Genomic DNA, 13,318 nt, shown 5'->3' on the forward strand with positions numbered 1-13,318 from the left:
GATCTTATTGAAACATAAGATTCTGAGGGATTTGACACAGTTGATGCTGGGATGAATGTTTCCTCTTGTGGGGGAATCTAGAGCTAGGGGGCACAGTTCTAAAATAAGGGGGGGTCTCATTTAAGACAGAAGAGGAGAAACTACTTCTGAGGTTTTTATCCTTTGAATTCTCTCCCCCAGTGGAGGCTTGGCCATTGAATATAGTCAAGGCTGTTACAGATTTTCGATTGACAGGTGAGATAGAGCTATGGGCAACAGGCAGGAAAGTGGAGTTAAGGCCACACTCAGATCTGCCATGATCTTATCAAATGACGGAGCAGGCTCAGCGGACTGAATAGTCTACTCCTAACATTTCTTATGATGACATAGTTTGGCTGGTAGTGATTGTGCTGGTAAAAGTTGCTAGCAGACACAGCTGGCAAGGTCAGCTTTTGTTTCTCAACCCTAATTGCCCTTGAGGAGGTGGTAGTTTCTTGGAGCTGCCTTGAATCACTGCAGTATGTCTGGTGCAGGTACAACCCAAAGGCTGTGTACCATTGTCATTTCCGGTACCTAGATTGATGCCTCTAGTTTATTCATATTCAACTCTTCTGTACTGATTTGATAGAACTGGCTCAGTCGGCCATTTCAGAGGACAGTTAAGAGTCAACGACATTGCTGTGGGTCTGGAGTCGCATGTAGGCTAGACCTGGTAAGGATGGCAGATTCCCTTCCCTCAGGAACATTTATGTATTAGATGGGTGGGGCACTGTTACTGAGACTAGCTTTCAATCTGGATTTTTATTAATTAATTCCACCAACTGCCATGGTGGGATTTAAATCCATGTCCCTTCTGGATTACCAGTTCAGTGGCATTACCACTATGTTACCAGCATCTCCCCTTTAATTGTGGAAGTGGAGATTTGCCAGCAGGCTGTGCTGTTAGAAATTGTCTGTCATATTGGTCTTGGATTTTGCTAGTGATGATGATGCTGGTAGTGATTATGTCGATAGGGATTACGTAGTAAGTGTGCTGTGATTATTTAGGTGGTATACTGTGACGTTATTGACTATTTTGGCAGTGATTATGCCACTGGTGATTGCTGATGGTGATTTTACTGGCAGTATCTGTTCCAGCAGAGGTCAGTATATCAGGTATGTGGTTTGAATCCACTTCCTGCATTCCCCAGTAACAAAGCCATGCTCAGCAATGCGAGAGAAAATCATTCACACAGAAGAAAGATCAGACCTGCCCTGGCTCCCGGGGCAGGGGGGCTCCATTCTTTATTTCATATCAGCTGTTAACAACACATCTGCCTGGAGTCCAGCTCCCTCTCTGTCTGTGTGCGAGTGGAGGCGAGCAGGCGGTCCCGATGGTGACATTGTTTCAGGGAGGGAATTGCAGACAATCCCCTGATTGAGCTCCGACTCCAAGCCCGTCTGCCCCAGCTCCACTTCCCATTCAACCTGCTCAGCCACACAGAAAATACAATCAGCTCTTGGTCTCGGTCACACGGGCTCTAGCTGGGCGGACACATCTCCAACCTGTCACTGGGGGAACAAAACTCAGCAACTTCTCCTGCTAAACGTCAAACTTTCTATTCATCGGCTGAGCCCACAGTGTTTCAGCTCAGTCCTGGGGCGAGGCTGAGCGACAGCACTCACCCCCCGGGGCCTGCTCACTGCCCTCCCTCCCACCCCTCCACAGCCCCCGGGGGCCTGCTGCCTGCTCTATACCCCCCCACCCCAATTCCCCCGGGGGCCTGCTCTATACCCCCCCTCCCCAATCCCCCGGGGGCCTGCTCTATACCCCCCTCCCCAATCCCCCGGGGGCCTGCTCTATACCCCCCCTCCCCAAGGGGCCTGCTCTATACCCCCCCTCCCCAAGGGACCTGCTCTATACCCCCCCCTCCCCAATCCCCCGGGGGCCTGCTCTCTACCCCCCCCTCCCCAATCCCCCGGGGGCCTGCTCTCTACCCCCCCCTCCCCAATCCCCCGGGGGCCTGCTCTCTACCCCCCCCTCCCCAATCCCCCGGGGGCCTGCTCTCTACCCCCCCCTCCCCAATCCCCCGGGGGCCTGCTCTCTACCCCCCCCTCCCCAATCCCCCGGGGGCCTGCTCTCTACCCCCCCCTCCCCAATCCCCCGGGGGCCTGCTCTCTACCCCCCCCTCCACAATCCCCCGGGGGCCTGCTCTATACCCCCCCTCCCCCGGGGGCCTGCTCTATACCCCCCCTCCCCAATCCCCCGGGGGCCTGCTATATACCCCCCCTCCCCAATCCCCCGGGGGCCTGCTCTATACCCCCCTCCCCAATCCCCCGGGGGCCTGCTCTCTACCCCCCCCTCCCCAATCCCCCGGGGGCCTGCTCTCTACTCTCTCTCTCCCCCCCTCCACCCGGGGCCTGCTCTCTACTCTCTCCCCCCACCCAGGGCCTGCTCTCTACCTCCTCCCCCCACCCGGGGCCTGCTCTCTACCTCCTCCCCCCACCCGGGGCCTGCTCTCTACCTCCTCCCCCCACCCGGGGCCTGCTCTCTACCTCCTCCCCCCACCCGGGGCCTGCTCTCTACCTCCTCCCCCCACCCGGGGCCTGCTCTCTACCTCCTCCCCCCACCCGGGGCCTGCTCTCTACCTCCTCCCCCCACCCGGGGCCTGCTCTCTACTCTCTCCCCCACCCGGGGCCTGCTCTCTACTCTCTCCCCCCCACCCGGGGCCTGCTCTCTACTCTCTCCCCCCACCCGGGGCCTGCTCTCTACTCTCTCCCCCCACCCGGGGCCTGCACTCTACTCTCTCCCCCCACCCGGGGCCTGCTCTCTACTCTCTCCCCCCACCCGGGGCCTGCTCTCTACTCTCTCCCCCCACCCGGGGCCTGCTCTCTACTCTCTCCCCCCACCCGGGGCCTGCTCTCTACTCTCTCCCCCCACCCGGGGCCTGCTCTCTACTCTCTCCCCCCACCCGAGGCCTGCTCTCTACTCTCTCCCCCCACCCGGGGCCTGCTCTCTACTCTCCCCCCCCAACCCGGGGCCTGCTCTCTACTCTCTCCCCCACCCACCTGGGGCCTGCTCTCTACTCTCTCCCCCACCTGGGGCCTGCTCTCTACTCTCTCCCCCCACCCGGGGCCTGCTCTCTACTCTCTCCTCCCCCACCCCCCCCCACCCGGGACCTGCTCTCTACTCTCTCCTCCCCCACCCCCCCCCACCCGGGACCTGCTCTCTACTCTCTCCCTCCCCCCCCCACCCGGGGCCTGCTCTCTACTCTCTCCCCCCCACCCGGGACCTGCTCTCTACTCTCTCCCTCCCCCCCCCACCCGGGGCCTGCTCTCTACTCTCTCCCCCCACCCGGGGCCTGCTCTCTACTCTCTCCCCCCACCCGAGGCCTGCTCTCTACTCTCTCCCTCCCCCCCCCACCCGGGACCTGCTCTCTACTCTCTCCCTCCCCCCCCAACCCGGGGCCTGCTCTCTACTCTCTCCCCCACCCACCTGGGGCCTGCTCTCTACTCTCTCCCCCCACCCGGGGCCTGCTCTCTACTCTCTCCCCCCCCACCCGGGGCCTGCTCTCTACTCTCTCCCCCCACCCGGGGCCTGCTCTCTACTCTCTCCCCCCACCCGGGGCCTGCTCTCTACTCTCTCCCCCCACCCGGGGCCTGCTCTCTACTCTCTCCCCCCACCCGGGGCCTGCTCTCTACTCTCTCCCCCCACCCGGGGCCTGCTCTCTACTCTCTCCCCCCACCCGGGGCCTGCTCTCTACTCTCTCCCTCCCCCCCCCACCCGGGGCCTGCTCCCTACTCTCTTCTCCCACCCGGGGCCTGCTCCCTACTCTCTTCTCCCACCCGGGGCCTGCTCCCTACTCTCTTCTCCCACCCGGGGCCTGCTCCCTACTCTCCCCCCTCCCCCCCCCCCCCCCCGGGGCCTAACCTTCCCATCCACCCCCAGCTGCTGATTTGTTATTTTTCTGCTTCTACACCTCGGCCTCCGGGAAGATGTTGTCACAAATCGATCAGTGCAGCCAGATTTCCCGCCCCCCCTCGCGCAAGGTCAGTGCGACCGAAGTCGTCCCCCACCCCCCCACCCACGCGCAGGGCCAGTGCGGCCGAAGTCGTCCCCCACCCCCCCACCCACGCGCAGGGCCAGTGCGGCCGGAGTCTCTTCTAACCCCCCCCCCACCCCGCAGTGTCAAAATCTGACAGCCCAAATCTTTGCTGCTTTGCCTTGTCCCCGCCCACATTTTGTTTCCAATCCTCCCTCTGGCTTTCTCTCTCCACTCACCCCCACCCCCTCCCCTTCTCTCTCCACTCACCCCCCACCCCCTCCCCTTCTCTCTCCACTCACCCCCACCCCCTCCCCTTCTCTCTCCACTCACCCCCACCCCCTCCCCTTCTCTCTCCACTCACCCCCACCCCCTCCCCTTCTCTCTCCACTCACCCCCCACCCCCTCCCCTTCTCTCTCCACTCACCCCCCACCCCCTCCCCTTCTCTCTCCACTCACCCCCCACCCCCTCCCCTTCTCTCTCCACTCACCCCCACCCCCTCCCCTTCTCTCTCCACTCACCCCCACCCCCTCCCCTTCTCTCTCCACTCACCCCCACCCCCTCCCCTTCTCTCTCCACTCACCCCCACCCCCTCCCCTTCTCTCTCCACTCACCCCCACCCCCTCCCCTTCTCTCTCCACTCACCCCCACCTCCTCCCCCTTAACATCTCTTGAAGCGCACCCTCCTTTTCTCATTATCCTTCTTTCTTTCACCGGGAAAGAAGGAGTTTAATTCATGAATCTGGATGTAATTGATTTAAAACAAATCTATATTCATCGAAGATTATTAGAAGAATTTTGGGGGCCAGTGCACCAATGAGTAGCAGAATCTCTGCTCGTGCCTGCTGCTGCTCTGCTGTCAGTCCTACCTTCCGGCAACTTCATGGTTGACTGGCTTTTTAAAAAAATCAGAAGCAGCAGAGAAGCAACTTGGTGAAACTGACCTGAAAGACCGGCTTTAAAAAAGAAATCAGAACTGTCAGGTTGATGGTGTGGATTTTTTTAAAGCCGGTCTTTCAGGTCTGTAGCTCTGCCACTGGCTGCTCAGGCTGGACAAACTCAGTTTGCAATACCGAGCCCGGCTCCCAGTGTCTTGTACTGGCTGCACCGCCTCTCCCGGATCCAGCTGTCCCTCGAGTAGTGCAGCACTCACTCAATAACTGCCCGTCCTGACAGAGTACTGATATTCTAATAGAAGAGCGGACCCACTGTGCTGCCCCTGTGAAGGTGAAGGTTTCCTAGCTCTGAGTGCAGCACTGTCCTTTTGACACAAGCCTGACCCTCCAACAGTGCAAAACCTGTGTAGGCTTATTCAGCAAGGCACTAAACTCATCAAGAAACTTTTCTGGGAACATGCTAAGTTTAGGCGTTGTGCACAAACCTTGAAACAACTTATCTATCTAACCCTTAAAGCATCACCTGCCCTGCATGTGGCAGAGTCTGCAGATTGCATCTCAGAACCTGTTGAACTGCAGTGAAGTAAGTCATCCTTAATTCTGAGGTACCACCTGAGATGAATATCCTCAGTATTTCCTCTAATACAGTGAAACAGATCATTCTATTGCCCTCCACCCCAGACAGCACTCCCTCAGTACTGCCCTATTGATGATACAGCATTGCTGCAGGGGAAATACAGGAGTGGTGCCATACTGCACTACTCTGATGGACTGCACTGATAATGTGCTGCCCTGACGGGAGGTCGGTATTGAGAAAGACTTTCCTCTCAGGACCACTGAATGTCTAAAAGTGATTTAAAGCAGGTGTAAAGTAAAGCACATGGCAACATTGACCAGAAACTGAATTGGACCAACCATATAAATATGTGGTTACAAGAGCAGGTCAAAGACTGGGAATTCTGTGGCATGTAACTCACCTCTGGATTCACCCCTTGCCATGTGATGACTGTCACTTTAAGATCAGTTCAACTGAAGGGGGAGGGGAGGGGAGGGGAGGGGAGGGGGGGGTCATGTTTTTTTCAATCAGTGGGGCTGGCGTGGGGGAATAAATTCTAGAGAGAGGTTTCCTAGGAAGTAAATGGCTGTATGGGACGCCGGCTGGATACAAGCAGCCATGGAATGTAAATAAAATTTGTTTTGTTTGACTCCGAATCCTCCCAGAGCATGTTTCTACATTTGGTGACGAGGAAAAAAAACTACCCTGGCACTGTCTCCCACCTGCATCTGTGTAGTAATTATAGTTTTGATAAATGTAGGACTATAGCTTTAACAATAATCCTGTGTTGTAAGATCACAATCTGTATAAACCAATGAGTTAGCAGCACAGGGAACCTCTAGGAGAGAGTTCTTTAGTTGGAGTTAGATGCACACATGTAGCTGCTGTTGCTGCCTTGTAAATAAAGTTCAATGTTTCCACCAAGAAAAGTTGCCTGGAAAATCAACTCCATAACAAACTGACAACAAGGATAAATCAGACTCAGTGCTGTCTCTCGCCCAGCGATCGTGAGTATCTAAGATAATCAAAAAGGAAGATATACTCATTTGAGATGCCACAGTTTGGCAGAATCGATCCCTTTGAACCAGCCACAGATGATTGGTCTCAATATATAGAATGTCTTGCATTCTACTTTCAAGCCAACAAAATCACAGGGGAGGAAAAGAGGAGAGCGATTCTCCTGAGTATTTGTGGGAGCAAGACGTACAGTTCACTTCGAAGCTTGATGGCCTCCAGTGCCCCAGATGCAAAGACCTTCAGTGAATTAGTAACCTCGTTAAGTGACATTTTCAACCCAAGCCTTGAGTCACAATACAGAGGTTCAGGTTCAACTCACGGAACAGAGGAGACCATTGCTATCTACGAGGTGAAATTAAAAAACAGAATATTGTGATTTCAGTGAAATCCTGAATGATATGCTCAGTGGTCGTTTGGTCTGTGGCATGCAAGAGGATGCTATTCAGTGAAGATTGCTGGCTGAAGTGGGTCTTGATTTTAAGAAAGCATTAGAACTTGCGATGGAAAGCGCTGTAAGGGATTCATAAGCGATTTAAAGTGCGCAAAATGGCGCTGTTCTCCTAGTTGGGCGAGACCAGTCAGCCAAAAGTGGTATGAAAAGCCAGGACTCCGCTGCGAAACGGGAAACAGATGGAAAAAGGCTAACTGAACGTTTAGAGGAAACAGCTTAGCAGCAAATTCGAAAATTAGTTTTTATCGATGTGGAAACAATTATACTCCTAACGATTGGCAATTTAAAAAGATGAAGTGTTATTTTTGTCACAGAAGAGATCACATATTGAAACATTGCAAAGCGAGATTAAATCATGCTTTCAGGCAACAAATGAAGTCCAATGAAGTATATAGCGTGGCAGAGCCAGAAACAACCAATTCTGACATTTATTCCTTATTCAACATGAAAGTTGGGAAGACAGAGCCAATTACTGTCACATTGCAAGTGAATGGTAAACCCTTAGAAATGGAAGTAGACACTGGTGCTTCTACTACTGTAGTAGGAGAACACGCTTTCAGATATTTAAATGTGCTCAACAATTAAAATCAGAACAAACCTCTGCCAAGTTGAAAACTCACATAGGTGAAGAAATCCAGGTAAAAGGTACCAGACTACCTGTTTATTCTATAATAAACAACACCAAACAGCACAACTACCAGTGATGGTGGTAGGTGAAGCACCAAGCCTTCAAGAACAAAGAACAAAGAAAAGTACTGCACAGGAACAGGCCCTTCGGCCCTCCAAGCCTGCACCGGTCATATTGCCCGTCAGGTAAAACATTTTACACTTCCGGGGTCCGTTTCCCTCTATTCCCATCCTATTCATGTATTTGTCAAGCTGCCTCTTAAACACCACTATCGTACCTGCATCCACCACCTCCTCTGGCAGCGAATTCCAGACACTCACTACCCTCTGCATAAAAAACTTGCCCTGCACATCTCCTCTATAGTTTTCTCCTCTCACCTTAAATCTATGTCCCCGTGTAATTGACTCTTCCACCCTGGGAAAAAGCTTCTGACTATTTACTCTGTCCATGCCACTCAATTTTGTAAACTTCTATCAAGTCGCCCCTCAATCTCCGTCGCTCTCGTGAAAACGATCCGAGTTTCTCCAACCTCTCCTCATAGCTAATAACCTCCAGACCAGGCAGCATCCTCGTAAACCGCCTCTGCACCCTCTCCAACGCCTCCATATCCTTCTGGTAATGTGGTGACCAGAATTGCACGCAATATTCCAAGTGTGGCCTAACCAAGGTTATATACAGATGCAGCATGACTTCCCAGCTTTTATACTCAATACCCCTGCCAATGAAGGCAAGCATGCCATATGCCTTCCCGACTACCTTATCCAACTGCGTTGACATTTTCAGTGACCTGTGGGCCTGTACACCCAGATCCCTCTGCCCATCGGTGCACTTAAGGGTTCTGCCATTTACTGTATAATTCCTGCCTGTATTAGACCTTCCAAAATGCATTACCTCGCATTTGTCCGGATTAAACTCCATCTGCCATTTCTCCGCCCAAGTCGCCAACCGATCTAAATCCCGTTGTATCCTTTGACAATTCTCTTCACTATCTGCAACTCCTCCAACCTTAGTGTCATCTGCAAACTTACTAATTAGCCCAGTTACATTTTCCTCCAAATCATTTACATATACTACAAACAGCAAAGGTCCCAGCACTGATCCCTGTGGAACTCCACTAGTCACAGCTCTCCATTCAGAAAAGCACCCTTCCACTGCTACCCTCTGTCTTCTATGACCAAGCCAATTCTGTATCCATCCTGCCAGCTCACCTCTGATCCCATGCGACTTTACCTTCTGTACCAGTCTGCCATGAGGGACCTTGTCAAAGGTCGTGATTGGTTCAAGGAGATTACATTAAACTGGTCTGAAACCTTCCAGTTGCGAACAGAAGGACTGTCAGAGTTGCTAAAAGAAAAAAAATGACACTCTCTTCAAGGATGGACTGGGAAAAATCAAAGGCCTACAGGCCAAGGTTTACATGAACCCAGAAGCAACTCCTCGTTTCTTGAAAGCAAGACTGTTGCCATACGCCCTGAGAGAGAAGGTTGACGCTGAGTTGAACCGGCTAGAGAGGCTGTGTGTCATAAAAGCGGTTCAGTTCTCAGAGTGGGCAGCACCTATAGTCTCTGTCCTTAAACCAGGCCAGAGCATCTGGATCTGTGGGGACTATAAACTAACTGTCAACTAAGCAACCAAACGGGACAGGTACCCCATTCCCAAGGATTGAAGACCTCTATGCCAAACTAGCAAGAGGGACAATGTATACAAAGCTTGACATGAGTCATGCATATCAACAACTGGAGCTTGTTCAAGGGGAACAAGGCTATTCCACCAATAGCCTCTGCAAGGATTTGTAGGTGGGCATTGATCCTGGCCGCATATGAATATACCTTCAAACACTGACCAGGGGTACATATTGCGCATGCAGACACCCTGAGTCGCCTGCCTTTGAGAGAAAGTATTACATATACACTTATTCCTCAAGAAATTGTCCTACATAGAAACAAGGAGGAGTAGGCCATTCGGCCCTTTGAGCCTGCTCTGCCATTCATTATGATCATGGCTGATCATCCAACTCAATAGCCTGCTCCCGCTTTCTCCCCATATCCTTTGATCCCTTTTCCCACAAGAGCTATATCTAACTTCTTGAAAACATACAATGTTTTGGTCTCAACTACTTTCTGTGGTGACGAATTCCACAGGCTCACCACTCCCTGGGTGAAGAAATTTCTCCTCATCACAGTCCTAAATGGTCTACCCCATATCCTCAGACTATGACCCCTGGTTCTGGACTCCACCACCATCGGGAACATCCTTCCTGTATCTACCCTGTCTAGTGGTGTTAGAATTTTATAGGTTTCTATGAGATCCCCCCCTCATTCTTCTGAACTCCAGCGAATATAATCCTAACTGACTCAATCTCTCCTCATATGTCAATCCCGTCATCCCAGGAATCAGTCTGGTAAACCTTCGCTGCACTCCCTCTATAGCAAGAACATCCTTCCTCAGATAAGGAGACCAAAACCGCACACAATATTCCAGGTGTGGTCCCACCAAGGCCCTGTATAATTGCAGCAAGACATCCCTGTTCCTGTACTCGAATCCTCTCACTATGAAGGCCAGCATACCATTTGCCTTCTTTACCGCCTGCTGCACCTGCATGCTTACCTTCAGCGACTGGTGTACAAAGACACCCAGGTCTCGTTGCACATTCTCCTCTCTCAATTTATAGCCATTCAGATAATAATCTGCCTTCCTATTTTTGCTACCAAAGTGGATAACTTCACATTTATCCACATTATACTGCATCTGCCATGCATTTGCCCACTCACTCAGCTTGTCCAAATTACACTGAAGCATCTCTGCATCCTCCTCACAGCTCACCCTTCCACCCAGCTTTGTGTCATCTGCAAATTTGGAGATATTACATTTAGTTCCCTCATCTAAATCATTAATATATATTGTGAATAGCTGGGATCCCAGCACCAATCCCTGCGGTAACCCTCTAGTCACTGCGTGCCATTCCGAGAAAGACCCGTTTATTCCTACTCTTTGTTTCCTGTCTGCCAACCAGTTTTCTATCCATCTCATTACACTACCCCCAATCCCATGGCCATAAATTTACGTGATGGGGAAATGAGGCAGTTTCAGAGGACATGAAACCCTACTCCACCTGTAGACATGAACTTAGTTGTCAAGATGGTATTGTGCTATGGGGAGCGCGAGTGGTCGTTCCTGTGTGGGGCCGGAAGCTACTCCTGATGGAACTACACAGTGGCTGCCCTGGTACCTCAAAAATGAAAATGTTAGCCAGGAGTTATGTATGGTGGCCTAGAATCGACATTGAGAACATGGTAAGGCACTACCAACAGTGCCAACTGCAGCAAAACCAGAGTCACAGCTCCACTACACCCTTGGAAATGGCCTGGGCAGCCATGGGTCCGCATCCATGTTGATCATGTTGGACTATTTAAGGGTGGATGGAAATTTTTGAGGTGAAGACACCGACATTGATGGCGACCATCGGAAAGCTGCGGCTCTGTTTTGTAGCTCATGGTTTGCCTGAAGTAACCATGTCCGATAATGGGGCAGTGTTCACGAGTATGGAGTTTCAAAACTTCACCATTCTCAATGGTATGAAGCACATAAAGACAGCACCGTTCCACCCAGCACCAAACAGCTTAGCCGACACAGACGCCAAACTTTAAAAATCTGGCACGAAAAATCTATCAGATGGATCTTTAGCAACACGAATCTCTTGTTTTCTGCTGAGTTACTGTACACGCAACAACAGGTGTTCCTCCTGCTGAACTGATAATTAAATGTTGTCTCAGGATGAGGTTAAGCCCTGTGTTTCTAAATTTGCAGGGGAAGGTAGAGTCAAGTTGGTGCAACCAGAAGACAAGTTATGATTGTTACACTAGAGCTAGGAAGTTCTCGACTAACGAAAATGTGTACATGAAAATCTTTGATAGCGGTCCTAGGCGGGTACCCGAAGAGTTGTCTCTGAGACCGGACCCCTTTCGTATCAAGTACGGAGAGAGGGACAGATCGTTCGGAAGCATGTTGACCATTTGAGGGGTAGAGAGGCACTCTCGCAGTCCGTGATACCACCGAGCGTTGGAGAACCTGTGTACACCAAAGATTCCGGTCGACCTGTAATAAACGTCAAGGACATCACTGTGGAAGTTAATGGTAATGAATTGTCCGTACCAAGTGTGGCTGCGAGTCCAAGGCTTTTGGAGCAGAGGAGGCGACTTGTCCCTGTGCCCGCAAAGGACGGAGCTCCAAGCAGGACGGAGCAGAGCCCGCAGGCCCACTTAAAAGGGCAGGGCTGAGCAGGAGCTGGTGGTCCTCCAGGAGGTACCTGTTAGTACAATTCCGGAAAATGTCAATCCAGTAGAAGCCTCACAACCTGTTGAACAATACCACTTGACACAAATTCAAAAACCACTGCAAAGACTTAATTTATGACTATGAGGTCTATTGTATTTATTGTGTAATTGAAGTCTGGCTGAATGACGTGTAATTATTTCTAGAATTCAGAAAATCTTGGTTCAATTGTACAAAGCAATTTGTTAATTTAAAAGATGTGCAAAGGAGTTAAGGGGGGAGGGATGTGATGACTGTCATTTTAAGATCGGTTCAACTGAGTAGGGGGTCTCGTGATTTTTTCAACCAATGTGTGGCTAGCGTGGGGAATAAATTCTATGGAGGGGTTCCCTAGGAAGAAATTGGCTGTATGAGGGGCTGGCTGCATACAAGCAGCCACGGAAGCTCTTGTGCAAATAAAGTTTGTTTTGTTTGACTAAGAAGCCTCCCAGAGAGTGTTTCCACATCTCACCTTTTGCCCCCGCCCATTTCCCATCCCCCTCAACTTTCCCCTCCCCACTCACCTTTTCCCCCTCACCTGTTCCACCTCCTCACCCTCACCTTTCCCCCTCCTCCTCACCTTACCGCCCCTCCCCCTTTTCCCCATCACGCTCACCTTTGCCCCTACCCCTGCACACCCCTCATTTTTCCACCTTCCCCCGCCTATCAACCCATTTCCTCACCAATCACCCCTCCCTAACCCACAGCTTTCCCCTCACCCTTCCCCACCCGCTTCCTCACCTCCCCCCGACCCTTCTCCCCCCCTCACCCCCCTCCCGACCCTTCTCCCCCCTCACCCCCCACCCGACCCTTCTCCCCCTCCCGACCCTTCTCCCCCCTCACCCCCCTCCCGACCCTTCTCTCCCCCTCCCTCCCGACCCATCTCCCCCACCTCCCTCCCCCAACCCCCCGACGCTTCTCCCCCCCCCACCGACCTTTCTCCCCCCCACCGACCCTTCTCCACCCGCCCTCCCGACCCTTCTCCCCACCTCACCCCACTCCCGACCATTCTCCCCCCCTCACCCCCCTCCCGACACTTCTCCCCCCCCACCGCCCTCCCGACACTTCTCCCCACCTCACCCCCCTCCTGACCCTTCTCCCCCTCCCGACACTTCTCCCCACCTCACCCACCTCCCGACCCTTCTCCCACCCCTCCCCCGACCCTTCTCACACCCCTCCCCCAAACCTTCTCCCCCCTCTCCCTCCCCCGACCCTTCACACCCCACCTCCCGACCCTTCTCCCCCCCTCCCCGACCCTTTTCTCCCAACCCTTCTCCCCTCCCTCCCCCCTCCCGACCCTTCTCCCCTCCCGACCCTCCAACCCCACTCCCTCCCTCCCTCCCCCGACCCTTCCCCCCCTCTCCCTCCCCCGACCCTTCTCCCCCCCTTCCTCCCCAGACCCTTCTCCCCCGACCCTTCTCCCTCCCACCTCCTGACCCTTCTCCCCCGACCCTTCT

The sequence above is a fragment of the Cetorhinus maximus genome, chromosome 10 (genome assembly GCF_964194155.1).
Source record: "Cetorhinus maximus chromosome 10, sCetMax3.hap1.1, whole genome shotgun sequence".
Lineage (NCBI taxonomy): Eukaryota > Metazoa > Chordata > Chondrichthyes > Lamniformes > Cetorhinidae > Cetorhinus > Cetorhinus maximus.